This window comes from Arctopsyche grandis, chromosome 11, assembly GCF_051622035.1.
Source record: "Arctopsyche grandis isolate Sample6627 chromosome 11, ASM5162203v2, whole genome shotgun sequence".
In the NCBI taxonomy this organism is placed as follows: domain Eukaryota; kingdom Metazoa; phylum Arthropoda; class Insecta; order Trichoptera; family Hydropsychidae; genus Arctopsyche; species Arctopsyche grandis.
The window spans coordinates 24,495,725-24,522,202 of NC_135365.1; the positions used below are offsets into that span (position 1 = coordinate 24,495,725).

Below are 26,478 nucleotides of genomic sequence, written 5' to 3' on the forward strand. Positions count from 1 at the left end.
AATTTTTCTGATTTTCATTTAAATGGTTCCTGTAAAATTGGCTTTTCCTATCAAATTTCTATTGATTTATTGTTATATCTCAGGTTTCGCCAGATTTCTCTGCATAGATGTCTCTGTGGATGATTATTGAATGTAAAAATTTGTAATGTCTGATTATAGATGTCAGGTGTAGTTTTCAACTTACATGTGTATGTATGTAATAATTATGTATTTAATTTATGTAGCAGCATAGCTCGGTCGTTAAGCTTCTGCGTAGCGTCAAGAAGGTGCCGGGTTCAATACCTGAATGAAAATGAATTTTTCAGAGTATGCTGTTGGTCAGACCTGGATTTATGACACCAGGTTGATCGTTTCCTATTAAAGTTTGCCAATTTTCTCTGATTTAATTATTGAAACGGTTCCCGGAAAAAAATTGGCTAAAAATCCTTCCTACCTACTATGTCACCACTATTTGAAGTTTGATTGATGTACAATTGTACAATTCATAGATGTCTCGTTAATTTGCGAGTTTTTCAGTGTCTCCCACTCAACGACTTGTAATAGAAATGCTGCATTTGTATTTGTAATTGTAATTTGTAATTGGGATTTACCTGTAAGGCCTTCCTGGTATATATGTAAATAAATAAATAAATATAATATATAATTTCTTGAGTCTTTAGCACACCCGCCGCTTTGAAGCAATCTGTTGGGCGAGTGTGCATAATTAATTGAAATAAAATAAAAGTTAGACCACAGGGAAGATGGGTAGACGAAATTAGGAAAATGTGTGGGGCGAGGTGGATGAGAGTTGCTCAAAACAGAAACGGGTGGAAGGGTGTTGGAAACGGGTGGAAGGGTGTCTTCATTCAGCAGTGGATGGTAAATAGATACACATGTATCTCTACATCCGAACATCCGGTTTATCCCTTTCGAATTATCAAACGCTTTCAGCATTTTTCGGTTGATTTGACATTCATTCGATTTCATCGCATTTTTCACATTCAAATTCAAGTGCATGCCAATTAAAAACTCTATCGAATTCCACTTCCGGTCGCAACGACTCCCTATCATATAACATTTTTCGGCGGCTAATTCGAGCACATGCCAAGGAAAGTAAATCCTTTGTTTGAAATTCACTAAAGTGCTGAAAATTCTCAACCCCACCGCCCACCACCCCACAGCCTCTCGACCACCGAAGGCTCTATTCGAGTCTATTGTCGGAGGTGTGACACGCAGACTAAAAGAGGTGCATTTTCTTCTTTTTTTTTTGTTGCACTCTTCCCGTACTCTACACGGATTTTTTGCCAACCCGAATCCTTTGAAGCCACCTTCGCAGCGGACAAGGATTTTTTTCACGTCGTCGTACTTTTGGAGCACCCTTTGTCTTTGGAATTTTCCCCGTCGAGGCGTTTTTTTCTTTTTTTTGTGTGTTTCAACGGGTTTCGCGGAGAAATTTCCGACCATTCTGCATGCGGGTAATTCCCTCGTACGATGAAAGCGCGCGTAATTAAAAATTTCTTCACGTCCAAGTCGGCTCGCTCTTTGGAAACACCCTGTAATTAGATCAGTATATCTTTTGCATGTACGTTTTGACGATTGAGCCTCGAATCAAAGTCGTACGAGGCGTGTACGATTTCATATTGCGGTCAGTTTGCAATGTCGTTAGATGAAATTAAATTATAAAATCCAGATGAACGATATATACTAGGTATAATGCTTACCTTTAATTATATACATACATATATGCATAACACTGACGAATAGATACATTGTTTGTTTCATACTGTGTAACGTTTTTTAGATTTAGATACAAAAAAAGTGATGCATTGTTTACGAACTATGCAAGCTAACAGAATTTATAACAGAATATTTAAATAAATTATTTGTTTATTTGAATCTTAAGTAAAATCATATTACATATATAGGTTGATTAAGGGATTCTTCATGATTTACTTAATAGCTTTGCGTAATACTATGCATATAATTTACTGCTTTTGAATATAAATTTTCACTTTAATAAATACGTATATTAAAATTCATAAATGTTTGATTGGAATTATAACGATAGTTTCAATACTGCTAGATTAATGCATAAGTTCATATCCATTTACCGCCAAATATCTATGAACTAATGCAATCATTCAATAAATATTAATTATTCAATAAACATTTAATACTTGAACTTGGCAATTAGCAGATACGTCTTCTCATCTCCGTGTTATTTTGGATCATTTGAACAATTTCTTTGTATTCGGAACAATTTCTTTGTAGTATATTATTCGGGCTCAAAAGCTTATCATTTTCAATTATAAATAAATTGCATATAACATAAGCTTCACCAGAAATTTGAATAATTACATAATTTTAACAAACGATTCGTTCATTATTCAGTACGAAGTTTCAATGTAATAGGGGCTAATGTAATTTGAATTACCTTCACATACATTTTCTACAAATTTTATTTTATTTATTCATTAAAAACAGAAAACATACAGTATTAAAATATTTTTTCAAAACATTGACAACAAAAAAGTTTCCACACACTAATTTATTTATTTATTAATCCATTATATATTAACCTCGACTATAGGTGCCACTATAGGTTGCCTAAGGCGAAACCTATGATCAAATTTTTGTTCTTAAGTATTGGACGACTAAAATTTCGTTAGTTTCTAGATAACCAAGTAACAAAAGTCATTCAAATGTGATCAAATTTCATAAACAAGCTTTGTAAAATCTTGAAGTCGTAATACATAGTTTACGAATCAACATTTTATGTATAGATTATTATAGCATTTACTCATACAATAGTATCAAACCATGTAAAAAACTAATTATATATTACATATAGTTAAAATGAAACAATGAAAATAGATCACACGATACGAATAAGTATGCATGTGCTATATACGGTGAATAAATCGAATGTTGCTAGACGCCTTCGGCGAAGACGCCCTTTTTCGCTTCAATTAGGTGCCGTTGTTCCCGGAAAAACTGCGAGCGCCAAAGGAAAAACTCGGGAAATTTTCGTCGAAACCGAAGAGAAAGAGAGAGAGAGAGAGACGGCGATCGCACTGCTCTGCTGCACTTTTTAAGCGATAATTGGAGCGCGCGGCTCAGACATACGCGCCCTCTCCGAGGAGAGGGTGGCAGGGGACGTGGAGCGGGGTTTTGGGGTGGAAAATGGGGAGGAAACCCGACAGGAGGTGGGCGAGCGATACTGCAATGGTGTGAGAGACCTAGTGCAGCGAGAAGTGAGGGTTGGGGTAGGTAAAGGGGTAAGGATGTTGGGGTGCAGGGACGTTGGAATGGGTTGGGGTGGGTCGGTTTGTCGCTTCCGCGCGCGTACGTTTTTCCCGATTTTCCTCGATTTTCCGGCGAGGCGCCGCGTCGAAGCGTTTGCGCGCGTTCTTTCGTAATTTCGCGCTTTTTATTGTCGTATCGATTTTCTTCGCTTCGTGTGAATGTGTGTGTGTGTGTGTTTATGAGCATCCACTAGACGCTCTCAAATGTTTTTAATGTCACAATGGACGTGCATATCTATATTCAGAAGATATATGTATAAACAGTAAGTGATCCTTATGACAGTTTAGAATTGAGATAGATCGATAAGATGGATTAATTGTGATAAATGGATTTTTTTTGTATAAAAATCACATTTTATATACATAAAATGTATGAAACTAAAAGCTTTTCTTTTTTAAAAAATGATTTATATACATCAATCATCTCATTTTTTTCATTATTATAACAATCAAATATTCAAAACATACATACATACTATCAAATGAAAGTCTCATTTATTATTTCAGTTTTTTTATTTAATTGAATTGAAATGTACATTTCAGTCTTTATTTAACTACTATACATACATCACTGGAAGTATAAGAGTATGAGCGAAATGAAAATCAAATAAAATTTTAAATAAATTTAAGTCGTGTTTAAAATAAAATCAAAGATCATTTAAAGAAATTTTATTGTCTTTAGAATTTGAACATTGCTTACTTTTTGAACCATTTAATATTTGTTTATGATGATTTGAAATAACTTTTTATAAACTTAGCTTTATTATATACAAACTCATATGATTTAAATCTAAAAATAAGCATTAACTAACATATGTACATACGTACATGCGTAGTCTAATTTTCATTGCATTTTTCAACGTAATGCTTCACTTTGTGTTTAAATATCTCAATTTTAATAAATTTCACGTTCATTCAAAGATACACAATCACATAAAAAAGCCTTTATAAGCTTAAAATTGGGATATTATTGATTAAAAATAAAAATAATACAAATATAATCGTCCAAATACTAATTAGCAACTCGATTTCAATCATCACCGCGAGAGAGATGAGCTCACAGCGGGCATTGATTGACGCATTCAGCGACAATTAACGCGATTGATTATCAAACACAAAAGAGCCGTTATGAGAAGGGGAGGGTGTTAACGCGTTATTAACCCGTTGGCCGAGCGCAGCTGCCGGGGATAAATTTGATTTAGTCGCGAGCGCTTTCATTGAAAACAGGTGTTGGCGCACAAAACACCTGTTGCCTGGCTCTGCACACTTTGCATCCCGGACTCGGCTACTATACCATACTACATACATACATACAATACACACTATATATGTATATATGTATGTAGCATTCACGTGTGCACGTGTAAGCCAGATATACGGCCGTCCCGCTACGTGCACGTTGAAAGTCGTCGTATGTTACACCTCGTATGGGTCACTTATTGTTGGCGTCTTGTAACTTCGACTTTTCGAAAGGTGTGAAGAGGTCGTGAGAAATGCATCTTTAGATGCAATTTCAAACGCCGATCTATTTGTGTGTCTGTTTTGTTAGTGTTTTATGATTTATTCTTGCTTATTTTGAGTTCGCACGTTGGAAAAGTATTGAAAAATATTTACAAACAGATTTCTTGTGTGATGGTTAATCTTCGTCAGAGTCATAAACTTATCAGACTTAATTCAATTTAGGCTCACGCAAGTGTATCAATGTGGTTTTTAGTGATTCTGTCATAGAAATTCCTGGTTAGTTTGTTAACGACTAACGGATCGTTAGTTTGTGACTGTAGTCTTATCAGGTTGATATAATCTTATCTTAAATAAAAATTTACTTAATATCTGCGATATTTTTCCTCATATTAATTCGCTTTAACCATCATCGCCAAAATAAAACGTATTTAAATATATATGTAGAAATATATATATATATATAGTATACATATCTGTATTATTCGTTCCTTTTTTTAATAAATGTAATATTTTAAGGGCTATAACGTGTAGTATTCTATTAATAGCCGCTTTTTAAGCCACAATATTTTAGCTAATTGTATTTTAACTAATTGTCAGCTTAATAAAAACTTTGATACCGCTATGAAAACTATGCAGGATTTAATTTTAAGCAATAACAAATTTCTTCCCGAGAAAATGCATTAGCTTTAAATTAATTTTGACAAAAAGAATCAAAAGAGTAAAAAAAATCATAAATGCCTATTTTTAGGATGCAATAGAATTTTGATTATTACACTGAGCAGCAAAAAATCACGGTTTTTGCTTAATGGAGTGTAGACTGATGATCAGTATTTGCAAAGTTAAATCCACTGAATACGATATACATATGTACATATGTACATACATAGCTCGAGAAAAACGTGTATAAAAGAAAGTATACATTTGATTTTTAAATATTATTTGAAAGTATTTTAAAGCAATAATAAATCACAACTAATAAAATAAACATGTGACTATTTTGACAGTTATACAATATTTTGAGTTAAAGACTGCAAAAGCCGAAATTCTTCAAAAAAAAACTGCGGATTTCTTTTCTCATATCTCATATCTCATAAACGAGAAGAAACCAACAAAAATCATTATCATATTCAAATTTAGTGGGTCAAACTCAGTAAAGATTGATTAGTCCGTAATTAAAATGGACATTCGATTTTTGCTTTATTCCAAGTATAATCTCTAATTCTGCTGGCCATACTTGGATATTTATATATATCCTTATATACCTATATATTCCTATCACTATCTTGGATATTTATATATATCCTTATATATGTACCTACTAGGGTTTCTGTATTCCCGGACTTTTTCAATTCCCGGGACATGGGACGGAACCCGGGATTGTTCCCGGGATTCCCGGGATCCCGGGACACGTGTAAAAAAATATTTTTTATTAATAAAAAAAATATCTATTTACAAAATATAAAAAAGTAAAAAATACATAATATAATATATCTATTAACTGGAAAAAATGTAATTATATTAAAGTAAACTTATTTAAAGTAGCTTCTTAAGAATACTAAAATACTTAAAATGAGAATCCGAAAGCCTATTTCTAGATTTGGTACAAAAATTTCCAGCAATGGAAAAAACTCTTTGAGTTTCAGTCGAAGTTGAGAATATTTTAAGATACTTCGTGTATTTGATTTATTATTTCCCTTCGTGCAGTCTTGAAAATGTTGTATATTTCCAAGATTTTTTTAATCCAATTCCCGGGGTTCGAGATAAGAATTTCCGGGACACGGGACAGCAAAAATTTCCTGAATTCCCGGGAATGTTTGTCCCGGGCCGACCCGGGTCAGAATCCCTAGTACACACATATGTATATATCCCTAGCAGATTGTGTCAATATATCTGATTTCATTATTGAAGCGGTTTCATCCATCCTACCCACTATTTGAATATGATTTCAAAAATTATATTTTCTTATATATGTACATATAGTATTTGTATTGTGATTATATATCCGGTCACAGTGATGTGTTAGAGTATTATGTAATGTCACTGTGGCTAATATGTAAATAAATAAAATAAAGAAACCTATTAAAAATTCTTAATTGTAATCATTCAAATGTCATTCAAATTTCATAAATTTTTATTATATATTATGCACATCATAACAGAATGAATAAAACTAAAGTAATATCGCTCGGTAATGTATTGCAAGAATTCTTGGTTTGAAGTCGACATTTTCCGTGTAAATAATTTACACAATAATACGCCACATAAAAGCATTTCTATAGTAAAAGGTGAATTCAAACGAAGTTCTTTTGTCTGAAAATATTCAAAGAAAAATTTAATTTTTAATTTCTTCAATTCATTTGTTTTCTTTTCGCTTCGGCCATTTTGTTTCACTGGCGAAGACCGTACAGCAGCTACGAACAAAACAGGCACGTTTTCAACACTAGCCACGCTCTCTGACACGTCTAATCCATCATTATTTTTTCAATCAACAGGTGACGAGTGCATCGAGGAAGACGAAGACCGACATCATCATCAGCGGGCCGATGGTGATGCCGGGACGCCGGGCAGATGGCCGATTGCTCGTACGCGCGTTGTCTGCAAGAACGACGCAGCATCAAGCGCGAGCTGCAACGCTGGACCAAGAACATGGTCTACGTCGTGGGTGAGTACCATGAACACACACACACACACATTCCTAAACTCGACCAATTCAACGGTTCGAAGCTCGAACGATGTATTATAGTGTAGGTCTATCGGGTGTGTTTGGGGAGCCCCATCCCCTTTCCCACCCCCCTGTGGGCCCCCATTCGTATTGGGGCCCGGGCGAGACTGTGGTCTGCACCCACCCGAGAGCGGTCGACACCTGTTGCTAGGCAGTGCTTGACACACACACACACACTTCGTGTACACAGACAGACAGACAGACGGACACACTCGAAATGTGGAGGAGAGCATTGAGCTCTAAATGAAATCTGCATAAAAAGGTTTTCGTCTACATTTCGGAACGGTATTGGATGAGTATAAATAGAAAATGTATCCGTCTGCATATTTATTTATTTATTGAAAAATCAACACGCCTCAGATGTAGAAATTCATAAAAATAAAGAATAAATAGTGCTACTTTAGTATGCGATCTACCTTTGAATCGCAGTCGACTATTTTTTTTTTACTTTATACACTGTTTCTCGTGCATACATACATATATCATATACGGGTCTACCTTACGGGCCCGAATGTGAAACGCCCGAAAATGCAAATATCGGAAGGCAAAGATCGAAAATCGAAGGATCTTAAGTCGAAAGATCAAAAAAAAAAGGGTGCATGGCAAACGGTACATACTCACTTAACACCTTTGAACACCGTTAGTCCTATCGAACTGAAAGTTATTATTGGTTACTGAAATTCTTATAGACACGATGTAAATTTTTTTCAAATTTTTAAGTTGACCGGAAATGGCACATGGCAACCTCCCCTTATAGGTGTCCCCTTTTTTAAGTTTTTTAATTCAATTATTTTTTTTTGTATCGTAGCAACGAAATGTTTGTGACAATTTTTGTTTTTTCCTGCCGCCCCATAATGTTGTCGAAGCATTGCTATCAAAATATCGTCAGCAGATAGATACATATCTCTTAATCAAATTTTAAATGAATATGGCCAAGCTTAACTTAATCTAACCTATTCTGACCCTTAAATAGATAGGTGCTGGCTGCTATAATAACATCTGAGTCAATTATAGATTTTTACAAAATTACAACATATAGACAAACAAATGAAAAAGAAAAGAATAAAAACTAAAATATGACTAAGTTGGTTTGAATAGACTTTCGGCTTTGAAGAGATTGCATGCCCTATTCTGGCATTGCAACGCATGCCGGGTTCAGCTAAATCGATCAAGACTCTCCTGATGGCAGTACTGAATTGATGTAAGGAAATACCGAATAGATCAACCACATTCAGCTCCCCGTTAAGCATACAATAAACACGCTGTAGATAGGAATATTTTTGGGGAATTGGTTTGGAAAGATTTTATGAAAAGATTGTAACGTGTCTAGAAAACCTAACTGGGATCCTGAAACCAACCTTAATCAGTAAATCGGAACAATCAAGGAAACCATTTAGGAGCTTAAAAATTAATGTAGCATCAGTGAGTGATGTTAAAAAAAATGTGGGTTAGTACTATTAGGCAAAACTACGTTCATATGTGAATTAAATTGCAAAATTTAATATTGATGTGGTTAAAACAAACCGTATTAATGTTAGTATGTCATAATTTAGTCTGGATTGTTCTCGAAGTAAACGCGTTTAATCCCACTGTTCATGTACATATGTAAATTTTAACCTTTTCCACTCTTTCCACCTTATATAGTCTTGAACCTTTTTCAGATAAGTAGACGTATTGTATTTGAAATGTAACCAAACACAAAAATCGGTATGATGTTTAATTTTTTTTGACATGTCATGTATGTACGTTTGTGTGTTTGAATGGTTGCAAAAATATAGTATTTGATTGCATAAGTGAAATCAGAATACTTTTTGAAATAACAAAGAGCATTCGTATTATTCTTACTTGGACAAAGCAATCGATACAATCGTATCGGAACGCATTCCATCGTTTTTATGAAAATGTATACTCACTGAAGTGGTGTGTGTGTGTGTGTGTGTGTGTGTGTGTGTGTGTGTGTGTGTGTACGTATTGCATTTTGGAATATCGTCGATGACCTCGAGTGCACTTTTCAATACAATATGGCGTCTCGGCAACTTCGGGCTACCTAAATCAGGAAAAATTGCTAAAGACGAGACTTTGGGAGATGCCGGGGGAGCCTTCAGTGGAGGCGGGCGGGTCTGTGGAGACGGGATGCGAGACGGGACGAGGCGATAGAAGGGGTGGGTGGGATGGGGTGTTGGCGAAACGTGGAGGTTTCCCTCCTCGACCCTCCCGGAACAGAAAGAGTGCGCCTCATCCGCGAAGAAGTCAGTCATAACAGTGTGAGGGTGTGCGGGCGTTCCGGGTAGTTTGAGCGGGGACAGTGGGGTGGTTCGGGGTGGGCCGGTGGGCGGGCGGGTGAGTGCAGCTGCGCGCAACAATAGGGTCGGAAGATGGGGTGGGTGGGTGGGTGGGTGGGTGGGTGGGTGGTTGGGGTTGGCAGCACCGGAATTAGTTTGAGAAGCGCTTGATATTCGGAAGTTGGCGCGATGCGCTCTAAAGCGCACACGTCAACCGATGTAAAATTTAATAACGCGTTCAAATTCAACAACTTTTAATACGACAAGTTCGCATCTTCGAAGATGTTCACTCGACGCGTTTGCTACTATCGCTTGTCGGCTTAATTAAACGGAAAAATGTGAATTTTCATTTGTGTGTGTGTTGTATTTTATTTTAATATTAATATTGTGTAAAAGTTGTATTAAGACAAGGATTTCTTCTTACATACATATGTATAGGTATGTACGTATGTGCAATTATTTTTTAATAAAATTATCTAAATGTGCTCATTGAATCGTCGAGGTACATATGTAGATATGTATATGAAAAAAAAATGAAGATTTAGTTACGTGCATACAAAATGGTAAATATATTTAATAATAAGGCATTTTTCGTCAGTGATTTTTTTTTTATAAAAAGTACCTATCTATAGATGGAGTTTTTTTCATATTTTATGTCAATTAAATAAAGCAGTGCTCCTCAATAGATATGAATATAATTGTGTATCATACACATTGGGTTTTTTGTCGAGTCTTTTTTCAAACATATGCGTTTTTACTATATTTAATTTTTTAATTGCATATTACACAAACTTTATCATAAGGAAATATTTATACAATTTTTTTTTCTTTGTAAGAATAAACATAAAGAGAAACAAATCTTTTAAACTCTTTTAATTATAATATAAACATTTTAACATTCATTATTTTAAAATCTGACAAATCGAGAGAGTGGCGGAAAGTCAAACATATAAGGTTATAATCCTCAAGATGTCCAAAATGTTTGCATATTTAAATGTGTCTATTAGGATTATTTGTCACCATCGGAATTGATTTAAATATCTATCGTTGACCAAACCGCGCAAAATGTCAAATTTTCAAAACGATCGGAAGAATGTACGATATAATATAATATGTCGTCATACCAATGAGTGAAGTGAAATATACAGAGCCTTGCAAAAATAAACATGATTGTCAAATTTTAGTAAATTTATGTACTTTATGAATCTTTGTTATTAATGGCTTTCTTATTATGAATATCTGACGTCAACTTGGTCAATTCTGGTATATTGTTAATCACCTTAAGACTAATTTTCGCTTATTCTTAAATGAAATATTAAAAAGAAAACTATTTTTTTGGTTCTTATTATACGAAAAAAACTCTAGCCTTAATCAAGTGAGTCACTTGAAATTGTCAAATGTGTCAATTGGTGACCCGCGGGTGATAGGTTGCCTGTACTAGGTACTCTCCCCTCCTTCTCTAATGGTCACAGCATTGCATAATTATAATTTTACTACCATAAAAAACTTATTATTCTACGTACATACATACATCTACGTGTGTATTTAGGTACAAATTAATTTATTTAATACTTTGACACTATGATGTTCTTCAAAGCAATAGTATGCACTTGAAAGAATTGAAGATTCTTTATACTATGTAAGTGCATTTTTTCACTCATCCTCTTCCTCTTCTGAATTATACATAAAGTACATACCTGTGTATATTTCCTTTCTTTGTGTGATGCAATTATTTTTGTCAAACACCTAGTCGCATTGTTTGTATGTATGTATGTTTATATTATTGTGTATTTTAAACCGTTAAAAGAATGCACTTGTGAATTTTTTAGGAAATTTTAAAGGAAAACAATAGAGAATATCTATATGTACTAAGAATTCCACGAATCGTAAAAGGATATTCCTTGCGAGTTTTGGTCAGATTATGACATTTTCGTTGACGTTGATAAGTGATAATAGTATTTTTGTTTTGCGTTTATATTTGTATGCAGTGTACACACACACATCAGTGTCGTATTGCCGACCACAACTAGTGCACGGTTGTCAGGACAATGGCTCCTCTCGAAAAACACTCGAATAAAAGGTACTTTTATGACGAATCTTCAAATTAACATTACGCCGTGCCCTCGGGTTTCATTCAAGTGCTTACACCAAACGCTGTGCATCATATACTCGTATGTACCATGGTTGCAACGAAAGTTTAACACAAGCATACAAACATTGTTTACCTGTTAATTCGCAGTGCATATGATTCGATTGTAGTAAACTTCGGCTTTCGTGACGGTGTTAAATAATGCTATCGAAGTTAATATAATATAATCTAATAACTTCCGGTTAGTGCGATAGTGTAAATCTAAACTGCTAAACGTTATCGTACGACTACTAGTATGTATGTACATACATATATAAATACATTTGCATACGAATAATCATAATAATAAAGGACCGTGCAATTTCTCGAAACTTCTTCAAATTAATTACATTTTTTCTATATTACTATTATGTTTTTGTTTGTGTGTTTTCCATTTTATGGAAATATTTATAAAAAAAAAGTAGTAGCTTGTTCGCACACAAATGAGGATTCGCATTACTCATATCAATAAACAAAAAAATATACAAAAAAAACACTAGGGTCATTCAATTCAAAGTCATCTGATGTTTCGACAGTGCGGTGGTTTATCTGCGGTCGAGACGTTTATCTCGACGTCTATTTTGTTTCCTTCGTTTGCGATTATTCAAATTACGCTATCAAATAACCGAAGTCAAATTCAAAAATATATTTTTTTACGTAATCTGAAGGTGTGGTGTTGTTTTTGTTTTAATAAGTAAAAGTTGCGTTTTGATATCCAAAATATGTATTTAGATCGATTGAAACGTACGAAAATTAATTGAATTTGGTGTGTTATTACGAATTTTGCGATTGAAAACAGTTCTAGGAACGTTCACAAGCAGTATTCGCAGTTCGTTACACTTTTATCACGTGCAATATTTTATCTCTCTTTATTTTGACACACATGACTCATCTGAATAAATCACGTAAAATTACGTCCAACGGCGTGTCGAATCTCTCTATCTTGTGTCGATGCGGTTTTAATCTGAATTAGAAAGAATTTTTCGCGTATGAGGAAAATTATGACTTTTTTCCCGAAAAAAGCACATACATAGTTACGTATGTATGTATTTTCCTCCATGTGTGGGAATATTTTGTATGATATTTCAATTCGAGCGCTCAAACGGAGCGCACACTTCGAAACTTATTGTTCAAAATGGTTTCGCTCGAATAAGTTCTGATCTCGAGTGCGGTTTTGATATAGACAAATTTTATTCAAAAGTTCAACGTACATAATATAAAAATACATATGTAGATATATTTTATATTCGTGAGTCTCTAATTTTGATTCTAATATACACACACACACCATTTGAGAACGATCTGCCGCATTGTTGACGAAATGACTATACATATTTTGAATCGTACCTGCGGTTTTTAAAGGATCTCATTAAAATAATTTTCGAGACAGCTTTACAAATTGGCCCGTGTCAATTCACGTTGATCCACTCGCTTTTATTTATGTTTTGAATGACTTTTTACGCGTCGCAGACTGCACTTTTCCCAAGTAGAAGGTGTGCATGTATGTATGTATAAGCAAGTTGTGAAAAGCACGTGATATGTATAGGTACATATGTTATGTACGTAGTGACATAGGGGAAACGAATAGTTGAGTGGAGGGTCCATATTTTGCGGTGAAGGGGTTTTCATTTTCGTCACACTTGTGTATATATATTCAGATGCAAGATTTTCGGTTAAATTTTCTATATTAAATACGTCTGAAACATAGATATGTAATGTATGTATTTTACGTCAAGTTGGTTTTTTAATTTATGTATGTATCCATATATAATAGAAATTAATAATTTTTGATAATTTGATTTATCAACGATGTTGAAATATGTATGGTTGATTGCGTTTAATTTAATTTATTTTCGTTGTGTAATTATCGGTGCAGAAATACGATGGTTGAGTGATTAGTGTGTGTGTGTGTGTGTGTGTGTGTGTGTGTTTTTATACATCGATAAACTTAAGGTTGGAATTTTCGATGTAAATGATTAAAAATGCTGGTAAGTTAAAGTTTGAGGAAAATAACATGTTTACAATTTTCCATAAATATAACGATGATGTTACAACAAGGATATATTTCTCAAGTGGTTTCACTGCATGTTTTAGAGACGGAAAGGAATTGCAGTAAGAATTCATAAGTCGTGTAATTGACGAACTAACAAACCTATCAATTAACAATTGGTTTTTAAAAGTACATACGTATATATGTATGTACGTACGTATATATGTATGTATTATATGTACATACATAGTCTTGGAAAAATTTTTAAGCAATACTTTGACAAATGCAGACATTTTATAAATATTTATCTTCATGCATAATATTGTGCGCATTGTTAAATTTCGGTAGTTTGCTTTTTATATTACAAGGAAAATACTCCGGAAATTGCGGTTGCCAAAATTTTAATTATTTTTGTATAACTGTGTCCATTACATATATGTACATACGTACATACATATGTATGTATGTATTTGAGTGATATTAGAATAAAATTGTGCATATGAAATTTTATATTTTAATAAGCGTCCCAATGTAAATCAACCAAAATTGCTATTTTATGTTTTCAACTAAACTTCAAAACGTATTCAAAACCCATTATACACATGTGATTATTATTACGGGAGTAAAATGAGTAAAAAAAGTAGATTTTTTACTTTTAAAATTCGCTAGGTCGTTCGCTAGCAATAAAAAAAAATCGCAATCAATAGGAAAAAACCCGACTATTGATTCCAATACTCCCTTTTGGCATAGCAATACTAAATTGTGACCGCAAAAGCTAAACATCTGTAAAATTTGGGCATTTTTTTTAGACGGTCGTGTGTCATAAACGAAAGCAAACCAACAAAAATCAGTGGTTTAGATTTAGTTCAAGATTGATTAGAAAAAACCCGACTATTGATTCCAATACTCCCTTTTGGCACAGCAATACTAAATTTTGACCGCTAAAGTCAAACATCTGTAAAATTTGAGCATTTTTTTTAACGCTCATCCTCATAAACGCGAGCAAACCAACAAAAAATAGAGGGTTAGATTTAGTTTAAGATTGATTAGAAAAAACCCGACTATTGATTCCAATACTCCCTTTTGGCACAGCAATACTAAATTGTGACCGCAAAAGTCAAACATCTGTAAAATTTGAACATTTTTTTTAACGCTCATCCTCATAAACGCGAGCAAACCAACAAAAATCAGTGGGTTAGAGATTTATGTAGTTTAAAATTGATTAGTCTCCACTCTGGTCATTTTTGTTTTGTTGCTCAGCGTTATTAGCTATTTCTATGCACTCTTCTTCTATTGCGTAATCATATTTACGTCCTGTTCGAAAAAATCAAACTAATTAAAAAAAATCCAAACATTTTTTTTCTCCAAATTTTCAGGCTCGATCCATGTTAAGTGGATCGAGCCTGAAAACAGTCGCGAAAAAAATCTATATATATATTTTTTTATTATTTAAAGTTCGTCGCTCTCATGTCCAATTTTCAGGCTCGATCCGTTTAACAGTCGCGAAGGAAATCAGCGCCGAATCAATAATTTCCGAATCGGTATTTATCGGCATTAGGGACGTCAAGACGCGGCTCAAACAGGAAACGCGAGACTCGGTCTCCCTCGCTCCGCGCGCGCAAATTCCAACACCAAAGTCGTCGAAATTCGTCGCGTCGCATCTCTCCCTCCGGAGCGCGAAGAAGTGCATCTGGGTGCATGCAAGAAGTGCACGCGCGCGCACGTGCGCACGTGCACCCGCACTCCCCGTTAGGCGGGGTGTACCCGGGGGGCCGCACTCACACTCCCACCCTCCCGTCCCGAAGGGAGGAGGAGGGGCGCTCCCCCTTCCGCCCCCCCCCGCCCCCCTGCCGCCGCCCCTCTCGTCCGCCGCCCCGGGCGCCCCTCCCCGCCCCGGTGCAGCCGCCTAGTGTGCAGTTCCGCCGGCAGAGCGCACTGCAGTCGATGCACAACCGCCGGACGGACGGACGCCCGGACGCCTGCCTTTGTTCGGCGCCGCGAAACGCACCATCACTACCACCAGTACCTTCATACACTCGCCACTTACACCACTGTGCGATCGATGCACTCACTATTCACATACGCCCACCCACCCACTCGCCCACCCATACGCCTATTTTGAACTAGTTTAAATTTACCCGACCCACCCCTCGCCCGTCTGCCCGCCCACCCTTTCCACCACTAGATCCCGTCAAATCCTCATAAACAAACCGCACAGTGGACGTGCCGTGCGTGCGGTGGTCGCAGTCCAATCGTATATGCGAATCGGTGTGCAAAAGATTCGCGATCGACCATGTCCTATCCCAAGCCGCGTTCGAGTGCCGGTTGTTTTCTTACGCGCGTCTTCCGCTTCGTACTTTTCTCCCGGATGGATGACGTTCTATGATCGCTGTGTGCTTCTATTATTTTCACTGCCTAATTTTTTTTTTTTTTTTTTTGACATCGAGTCTGAATCTGAATCTGTCGATCTGAAGTGAATATCTGTGAGCCATTTTTGGATTTGGAATGGATGACGTTCTATGATCGCTGTGTGCTTCTATTATTTTCACTGCCTAATTTTTTTTATTTTTTTTTTGACATCGAGTCTGAATCTGAATCTGTCGATCTGAAGTGAATATCTGTGAGCCATTTTTGGATTTGGAATGGATGACGTTCTATGATCGCTGTGTGCTTCTATTATTTTCACTGCCTAATTTTTTTTATTTTTTTTTTTGACATCGAGTCTGAATCTGAATCTGTCGATCTGAAGTGAATATCTGTGAGCCATTTTTGGATTTGGAAAAAAAATTTGCCAGTGTCTTTGCATGTGATCCTCGTTTCGGTTGACTCGGCAGTGTGAAACAAATATACACAATTAAAATCGTCATTGCCGATTTAACCGAAATGCAATTTCGAATGATTTGAAAAGTGATTGTGAAAATGTATTCTATTGTTTTCACTCTATTTTTATTTTATTTTTTGATGTCTAGTCTGAATGTGAATCTGTCGATCTGAAGTGAATCTGTGAGCCGTTTTTGGATTTGGAAGAAAAATTTTCCAGTGTTTTTGCATGTGATCCTCGTTTCGGTTAACTCGGCAGTGTGAAATAAAAAATATAACATAAAAATCGGCATTGCCGATTTGACCGAAATGCAATTTGAACCGAATGATTAGAAAAGTGATTGTGAAAATGTATCTTTGAATCTTGCGAAAGTGCAACGAATCCATCCACAAGTACGCGGGCGGTCGTCGTAAGTGCGTGAATGATTAATAATCGATTGTTATTGTTTGTTTTTGAAGGGACAAAATGTTCGAAACGAGTGCATACACGTTGAAAATCGACCGGGACAACGAGTGCACGGCGAAAGTGGTGACAGATGCATGTGCAAGTGCACAATGAAAACTCGCCGGCGGTGCACGGTGTGCCGGTACTACTACTACTATTATATAGAACTGTATACTACTACTACTCGTGGACTTTGCGTATAAAAGTCAACTTACAATCATCATCATCATAATTTTCATCGTTAATTACAAATGTGTTCGTGACGTGATATATATATTATACATATATGTATAACCGCATATTTATATTATTTATGAGTATAATTATATGATTTTGGTTTTTGCGTTTTCGCGTACGCGTTCGATTTTCGGGTAGTCGACGCGTCGTCGTCGTCGCCCCTAAGTGCAATTGCACGCACACACACACCGACGCAGGCACCGAGTGCAATTTATACGTTTTTTGTGTGCAACGAGACAGCGAGACGCGAGAGGGGCCGAATGTAAGTACAGTGCACACTTAAAAGTATATTATAATAAGTACAGCTAGTCTGCAGTGCGTCGGGTGTCTACATGCATGCATACAAGGATCGTTTGTCATGGGAAATTTTTCATTAATTTTATGCACTTTGAAAGATCTTCTTTCTATGTATGTATGCATGTATAGGTCAGGAATTCTTATTTTGTGGTTGATAAACCTCTTGGATACTTATTTTTTGAAACGTCAATTGTAACATCTTGAAAATCCAATATCGGAAAATTTAAAAGATGTTTCCAATATCTTTTATTAGAAGGTTACTCTTGCTTTTAAGATGAATTTCATGTGCGGCGCATTTTTTACAATGAGTAGTTTCGGGACTCGTGCCATTCTATAAACTTCGCTTACAATTTTTGTCTTGTAATATTAGTTTATTACTCGATATGTTTAGTTTATGTTGGATCAAATAACATCGAACACATTTTTCAATACGTATTGTATGAAACGATCGTGTGTAGTATTATATTTTACATATATTGTAATATATACGTACAATATAGACGTCGGAAGTTGATAGATTGCTCGATTTTTATTTTCACTTCTTATCATTTTTAATATTTTTCAAAATATGCATTAAATATGATAAGAGTTGTCTAAATTTAAATTCTGATTAATTCGTGTGTGTCAAATTTTCTGCGTAGCGTTAGTCATGGGCCGAAATGTAAATCAGGCGTTGTAAAGAAATAATTCCGGTCATGTGATTTGATTGAAAAATTTTAACAAATTAACTGTAGGCGGTTTTAATGATGATTGTTATTTTAAAATTTGGATAAATTTCAACGGCTATATATTAAGTTGCGTTGATTTAAATGTGACCGTATTTGGGGAGGGTATTTTCATTTTTATTAATGACCAATATGTGCATGTTACTTCATAAGCATTACATACATATGTACTTTTATATTGTAAGAGATGATTAAATATCAAATATTTTCGTTATTATAGTACTTACGTAAGCTATGTACATACGCATGCATTTATGTAAAAAAAATGTGCCAAAATTTGTATATAACAAAATTTGTATTTGGATGAATTTGTTTCAGTAAGCAGATCAAATAGAAGTATTATCGATGTACATATATATCTATTGGTTAATTGTGCAAATATTCGAATAATGCTCGTTACACTATTTGCAAATGTTCGAATTACGTTTATCGGTTGTTACACACGTTCGACCGTGACACATTTATCTCTAGGTATTATTTTATTGTGTGTATATGTCTGTTTTGTGTGTTTGTATTATTTAACCGGTGTTTGTGTGTTTATACTGCAGACGTACAAACTTGATGCAATTATGTAGTATGTCTGTCTGTATGTAAGTGTTAGCACGTTCGCGAGACGAGAGCAAAGTCTGTGATTCAACCCTTCCAGGTCTTCCGTACCGTCGAATATAACATGCAATAAATAAAATTACATACATACATAGTTTATTTGTATAAAATTGAGAATCTTAGTGGGTACTGTTTGTATGAAATAATCTCAACTTTTAAGTCGACAAGATTTTTTAATGACGTCTACGTCTACGCCCTGTAATTAGATTGGCAATAATTGTTTAAAAAAGTCTTACCTATAAATGTCAAAGATTTTATGTCTAACTGTATATATATGTATATCTATGTACATAGGTATGTAGTATTATCAATTTTAAATTTTAAATTCAGTAAAATATCAATAGAATCTACCTGATGTTTTTCCTTTTTTTCCCCAACAGAACTGGCTTAGCGTGAAGAGACGATACATTCAAATGTATTCATTTGGTAATAATTATAATCTTCAATTATATGAATCTAAATGAGTCATAAAATATATAAAGTTAAGGTTTCCGATTGAATAATCTCTCAGCAAACTACGAGCGCTATATTACACGTTTATATGCAATTCTATGATTAATCTTAAAATAGTTTGGTATGATAATTTAATGTTTGCACACATGTACTTTATTGCGCTCATACGAGAATTTTAGATGCACCATAAAACACTTTTTGTTGTGGATGTTGTGTAGTCGATTTCCAGAAAAAGAAAAATAAAATGAAATTGAATCTAGTGTGAGTGCATTTTCGTCCAAGTGAGAGTGCATTTCGGCGGCACGCGAGATGCAACGCGCGGTCCAAGTGCACTCGACATTTGCACTGTAGTACACACTACACGTGTGTTTGTACATACATATATCTATGTATGTATGTGTATTTGAGAATATACACGTGTTCAAATTTGAAAGTGTAAATATGTATGTGTACGCGTGTGCATACATATGTATGTATATTCATATGTTCGTCGGACATCTTGTGCGACACCGTTCGTTCGTGCTGGTAATTTTATTTGTATTTTTTTTCATTTTTCGTAAGTTCATCCGTTTTGCAAATAAAACTGAAATTAATTACAGAAATGAATGTACATATGTAGAAGCGGGTGTCGGTATTTGTGGGATAGTATAGTATAAAAACCACATGGCGAGTTATGAAATTTTAGTTTTATTATGATGTTTCTGCGCGAGCTTATTATTCAATAGAATGCAACTTTTCAGACGGCTCGATTTTGTAATAGAGTAAATATGTATATATATTTATTCATATGTATGTACTTATTACGCATGCTTGTAACCACGTGGTCGTTTGCACGTGTCAGTGTTACGATCTTGATTTAAATGTTGTAACATACAATTTAGTTGTTATACTGTAAGTTTGATTATATTACACATACATATATTTGTATGTATATATCAAGGGTGTAAAATTAAATGCGGTTTTATTCACATTTTTTTGTATCACAGTTATTTGTTATGTACATTTAGTGGAATATTCATAGGTATGTGTCGTGGAAATATGCCTTAATTTCACTTGCTTGGTATGTCTTCTGCATGAAGCTTACATTTTCGTAATATACACATTACTGCATTCAATATGCTGTTAAAATACAGTACTTAGTCATTTGCATATATGTATGCGAAGGTTATTAAATGTTTGTGATACATTTAAGTTTTAAATTTAGTTGATCCATAAAATTAGCATTGGAAATATCAAATATTAACTGCTTCAACTCACATCAGTCCTGAAACTAGCATATATTCTTGTCACTCGTGTATATTGAAAATCTATTTTTGAAAGATATTGTATTGCGTGTATTTTCGTGATAGAATAAATTATGTTTTGTAACAAGCAAACAGCTATGTATGTAAATATATGTATACATAACCAAAATTAAAACCGAAAAAAATTGTTATGCTCTTAAATCGTCTCAAAGCATACTTTTCAGATTTTATTATTCGACCTTCGGACCTTATGGTATAATTAGTACAAGACGAAAACAAAAATCAGTCAATTTCGCTAATGAGAGTAGACTTTTTGTATTGATCCATTGTCTCCGCTTTATGCTCATAGAAGTCTTAAAGTTGATTGACGTTTTGGATCTAATGTATACATATAATACAAATCATAACTGGAAATCTTATTTTAAACTATCAAAGTTAGTCTTTTTTATATTCCTTTTAATCAAAATGCATTTTGATGCCATAAAAGCGATGAGAAGTTATGTATGTATATTGTGTAAAACGAGTTTATAAAATGATTTGTCGTTTTTGTAGTATATTTTTAATTTGATGTATCATTCGCATACTTTTTTTTTTTAGCCAACATCGATACGTGCATCAGTTGCGTGTGGTGTCCGCCAGAAAAACCGTAAATTTTCCCCAATGTGAATAAATTATCCGGAAAAGCGATTTTTCCCTCGTAGCGCAACCGCAATTGACACAAGTCAAACAAAAATTTGCATCCACGTGTATATCTATAATATAATATAATACAGCTGTCTAGCAAGGCCTGGCATTGTCACCCACCCTAGTTTTTTTCCGCTTCTTTTTTTTCAGCATTATTATTTTTCCATTTTTGATCGCATGCTAACACGAAACTGTCCATATGTATAATACGCGCGATCGATTTTCTTTGTTATGGTGCATTCAAAATGCATTTGATTGAAGATAACGCCAAATACATTATCACACACGTAGACAACCACATGCGCGTAAAAATAATCATTACGGTGAATTTTAATAATGGACGAATCTTGAATTTGAGCCGCTTTTGAGGGGTCTAAAAAAAGGAGTGCATATTTTATTTCTCTTAGCTCGAAGTGCAACGTTACGATAGCAGCGCGCGCGTCATTGTGCATCGAACAATGGATCGTTTCGAATTCGCGGTGCACTCATTGTATGCACTTTTCGGTACACATTTTCTTTCGCTTTAATTTTTGCAGTGTGCTGCTCTTAATCTGTTATCGGCCGCGATCTTCCAACGTCGAATTAATGTAATTGCACAACTTTTGGCCTTTGCTTGGTTGTTGTTTCTATTATGTTTGGGTGTGTATGTATATGTATACCTATATATGTATATTGTCTGAGCTTTATGTATACACAGTGTTTTTCTATTAAATAAGTTATGACGTAATGTGTATTCATTTCTGGTGGAAAAATGGCATGGTTTTTGAGCACGAAACTAGCAGACTGGACATGCACTTTTCGCTCATTACGAAACAACGAAAAAATACATACCCCACCAATAAAGTCCTACAATATTTACCAAGCCGTATTTCAATCGCAATATAGTCAAAGTAAAAATGCTTTTTATTATATATTCTATAATAAAAAGCTCTCGTCCAGTCTGGGTTGTTACTTTGAATTCAGTTTTAATTTTATATGAGGTAGATTCTTTCTAGTTACATACATACATATTATATATACATATATATACATATATATATATATATATATATATATATATATATATATATATATATATATATATATATATATATATATATATATATATATATATATATATATATGTATATATATGAATTCACTTATCTTGTAAAATAGCAGACATTTAAAATATTTATATATTTTTCACGTTCAAATACATACATATATGTTTCTACCCCCTTTTATGTACCAACGTACGAGTATTGTATAGAAATTGTCGTCTCGTCCAAGAAAGTAATCACTCAGTTGGTGGAGAACGAAAAAGACCACGGTAAAAACTAATTCATTTATATCCCTTGTACACAGTACCGCAGACTCTCAAACTTTGCCACAATGAAGGTGGAAGTCTAAAGGGTGGGGAAAAAGGTTTAAAAAAATGTGTAGATCGTCCATACTTATCTTTATAACTATATACTAGTGAATCTCTATCTCAAGGCGAATTGATAGCATTCGAAGTGGCTCTGGACACGTTCTTGCAACTTACGTGATCTACGTTGACGACCGCTGGGGCGCTGGCTTGATGATAATCATCATCGGTATTCTTTTTATCTTTCTCATCTTAAAAACGAGCTATGGGTTAGTAGTTGAAACGGCACGTTTCTAAAATATGATTAGATTATAAGGTCATCTAGTGGTTCGCAAAACCACCTCTGTTTTCTGGCAAATTTAAACAGTTTATTTTAAAGAAGATATTTTTTATTATAATAAACGATTTTATCGAATAATACTTTGTTTGACTGACTTGCTGTAATATATAATAAGAAAGTCATGAGTAATAATTGAATACACTCTACTTTTTGAAGTGGTTCGCGAATCATAAAGATTAAGAATCCTCGAGTTGAATATAAAATATTATAGCTGGGTTGCATATCTGCCTTCAGGTTTGTCTCGATTTTTCTTCAAATTTAATGAAAACGAAATACATACATACATATATAACTTGCACTCTAGCCATTCAAAAGTTAAATAAATAAATTAATCAATCGAGATGAATTCTAATTGAATAAATTATTCCACTTTTATTTTGAGAAATCAACGATTAGATCTTTTCGTATATTTATTTGCATCGAACTTGAACATGCTATAAAATATACAAAAAAGACCGCACGACTAAGTATTGATTTTATCCAAATTTAACGCATAGCCGACATAATTACCGATCATAAAATGTCGTTTTATTGGCCATAATGGACAGTGCGACCTTCTTTTAACCGTGACGATTCGAAACGTTCCAATAAAAGTTATAAAATCTCGCACCAATTTTTAACGGTTTTCAAGTATACATCGAGCATGGCTCTTTTCGGCGTACGATTCAATGTTTTAATTGGCTCGAGCGCTTCAACGTGTCATATGTATGTACAAAAGGCAATGCGGTAGTGTTTACGATTTCGCGCCAAACGTCATCCGAGTGCATAATGCAAGTGAGTATGTGCATAGGTGCAGGTGGGTATCTATCCGATACTATCGTATGCACGGCGTGCACGTGTGATTGATGTTGTATGATGATGTTGAGAGCGCGGTGTGGTCGTTAATTAAAATGTTCTAATCTGATTAGCAAATAAACGTCGGTAAAACCGGGTGTCGGTTTCGGTTCACGGTTCGAGCGGCCCGGCCCGGTTGGAACCTTCTTATTTACTGGACCTTTTTAATTGATTAATTGCAGTTGCAGTTGGTGGACATTTCTGACTGTGCCGACTTTTTAAAATTTGACTAGAATTTGTAGAATAATCGTCAATTTAAGAATGGAGACAAAGCACTGATGGCTTTAATTGATTGTCGGTTAATCGGATATTTTCCGGAAAATCTTACAATCCAAGAAATTCATACACAGTATCTGGTTTATAAATAATTAAAAATATGCAAGAAAAATAAAGCGTTTCATTTATTTTGTTTTTCTATCATATATTTTAGTTTGGAAAACATGATATGTAATATAAATATGTATGTATGTGTGTAGAGAATATTGCATAAACTTGATATGAATACTCGACGAATCTTGAGATTTATGTGGGTAATTTTGCATAAATTATTTATTTATTTTATGCGAATGATGCAGTTAGTATTGGATTTATTGATTTTATTCTTCCGTGGATATTTTACTATGTATTATTTTATACTAATACCTATACGCTTTTACAGATGTTACATTAAGTTTGTTGAAAATTGCTAATTAATAAAAAAAAAAATACTATTCGTTTGAATATCACGCTAATTATTTGATTAAGTTATCGTTCACATTTACATATATATTTCAATTGACGATGATATCGTGACCTTTCAACTGATTACTTTCTGCCAATATTGTTTTTCTCATTTCCGGATGGAACTGTTCATTTCGATAAGGTTTCGCAATCGACATGCTTTTGCAATGAAAAAACCATTTTTACTGAAATATATCTGAAAAATTTCCAACATTCTATTGTTTAAAGATTACAATAATATCAAATACATAAATGTATATCTAAAGAATATGAATAGTTGAACTTTCACAAATATAAAAAATTAAATAATTTTTAATTTATATTGAATTTTTCTTTTTGAAAAGTCCTCGTCAAACTGTGATACATACATATATGTATGTACATATATATATGATATTATGAATCGGGCTATTTTATCTTATCTTCACATCGTTGTTCAATTAAAGTGTCGATTCTTGAGCATTCCTTGCGATGTTACAATTTTTTAGAACATACGTACGAGTACGTATACATTTTTCAATCTTCCAGTCAGTGATCGAATCGATTAGAGCATGATAGGCTCTTTAATATAATTAGTCGTTTGATAACAATAATCGATATATGTATGTATGTATGTACATATTTTTTCCAACAAAACTAGCTTATCAACACTTGACGCATTCTTATCGAACAAAAATTATTATGTTTTAGTTTAAATGCTGATCGATTTGTGAACGAATCAAAATATGTACATTTAAATGCGCTTATTTTGAAGAGATAAAACTCAATTTGAATATTTCAATAAATTTACCAATGATAATGATTATAATTTAATTTAATATAATTTAGTATCCGACTATCGATCGTCCAAAGAAGACATATGTACATACATACACATACACGGCTGTGGGTCATGAACTTTTGTAATTATATTGTTTATATATTTTTCTTAACCAGAATGTTGAATATTTTTTCGCCATTTCAGATTAGATTTGATAGTTTGCCAGATTAGACCTAAACTCGCGATTGGTTGTTATAGAATCGACAGCGACGCCAAATCAAACCGGTCGTCCAACCGGTACGAGACGATAAACCAACCGATATGATAACCGATATTGTTTATCAGTGTTCGATCGAATAGTTTCGGATGCACATACATAGTTCACCGAGTGTACTTTTAAGTGAACTCATTACAGGTAGGGAAAAAAGCTCATCGCAGGACTGGTAGCATACCCACAGTCTCTGATTACAACTCGACGGTTGATATATACATATATGTATATATTTCTATTTTTTATTAATATTTTCCTCTTGTGTGTATGAAAAAGTTCATCTGAGCGCACTGAAATGCCTGAAAGCCTATGCCGTACGCACATTTTTTTCAACATTGTGCACTCTCGTATAACATGCGCCGGCTAATAATAATCGATGCATTACAAAGTGCACTTGTATTTACGCAAATCCGTCCGATGTTCTTTCCCCCTGCAATAGCGAGAGAAAAAGAGAGAGAGGTGGTTTTTTTTTAGCCCTTTGTCAATCGGGTCTTATTTTCAGGATGTAGTATGTGCATGCATGTTACACACATTGTCGTTTATTTCGATTGAGATCATACATACTTCACGCTTGAAGACCGCTAAATGTAAGTTGCATGGTTGTAGATGCAGCTTTTCTAAGTGTTTTTTTTTAATATTCACAATATTTTAAATTTTTTTATACAATTATCAAATATTTTTTGTAATTTACTACCATTTTTTGAGAAGGTAATCAATTGATCGACGAAGTAGGAAATGAATAAAAATAGCATGTGCAGTTCAAAATTAAGAGACAACGTCGTGGATAAGTTAATTCATGTTTCCAATCAGGCTATATTCCAAAGGGT

General features: G+C 34.3%; 1 protein-coding gene across 4 annotated transcripts in view; it reads left to right on the forward strand.

Annotated features, from left to right (window-relative positions):
- The first annotated feature begins 15,801 nt into the window (after nt 1–15,801).
- Eip93F (Ecdysone-induced protein 93F) overlaps nt 15,802–26,478 on the forward strand; it is a 48,265-nt gene continuing 37,588 nt past the window's right edge. The window contains exons 1-2 of one of the 4 annotated variants that reach the window (XM_077441845.1): nt 15,802–15,889; nt 17,147–17,274. The gene's annotated coding sequence lies outside the window, so the exon portion shown is untranslated. Of the gene's footprint in view, nt 15,921–17,146; nt 17,632–26,478 lie in introns of all 4 variants that reach the window. The other 3 variants (XM_077441847.1, XM_077441846.1, XM_077441848.1) reach the window with 3 other exon arrangements.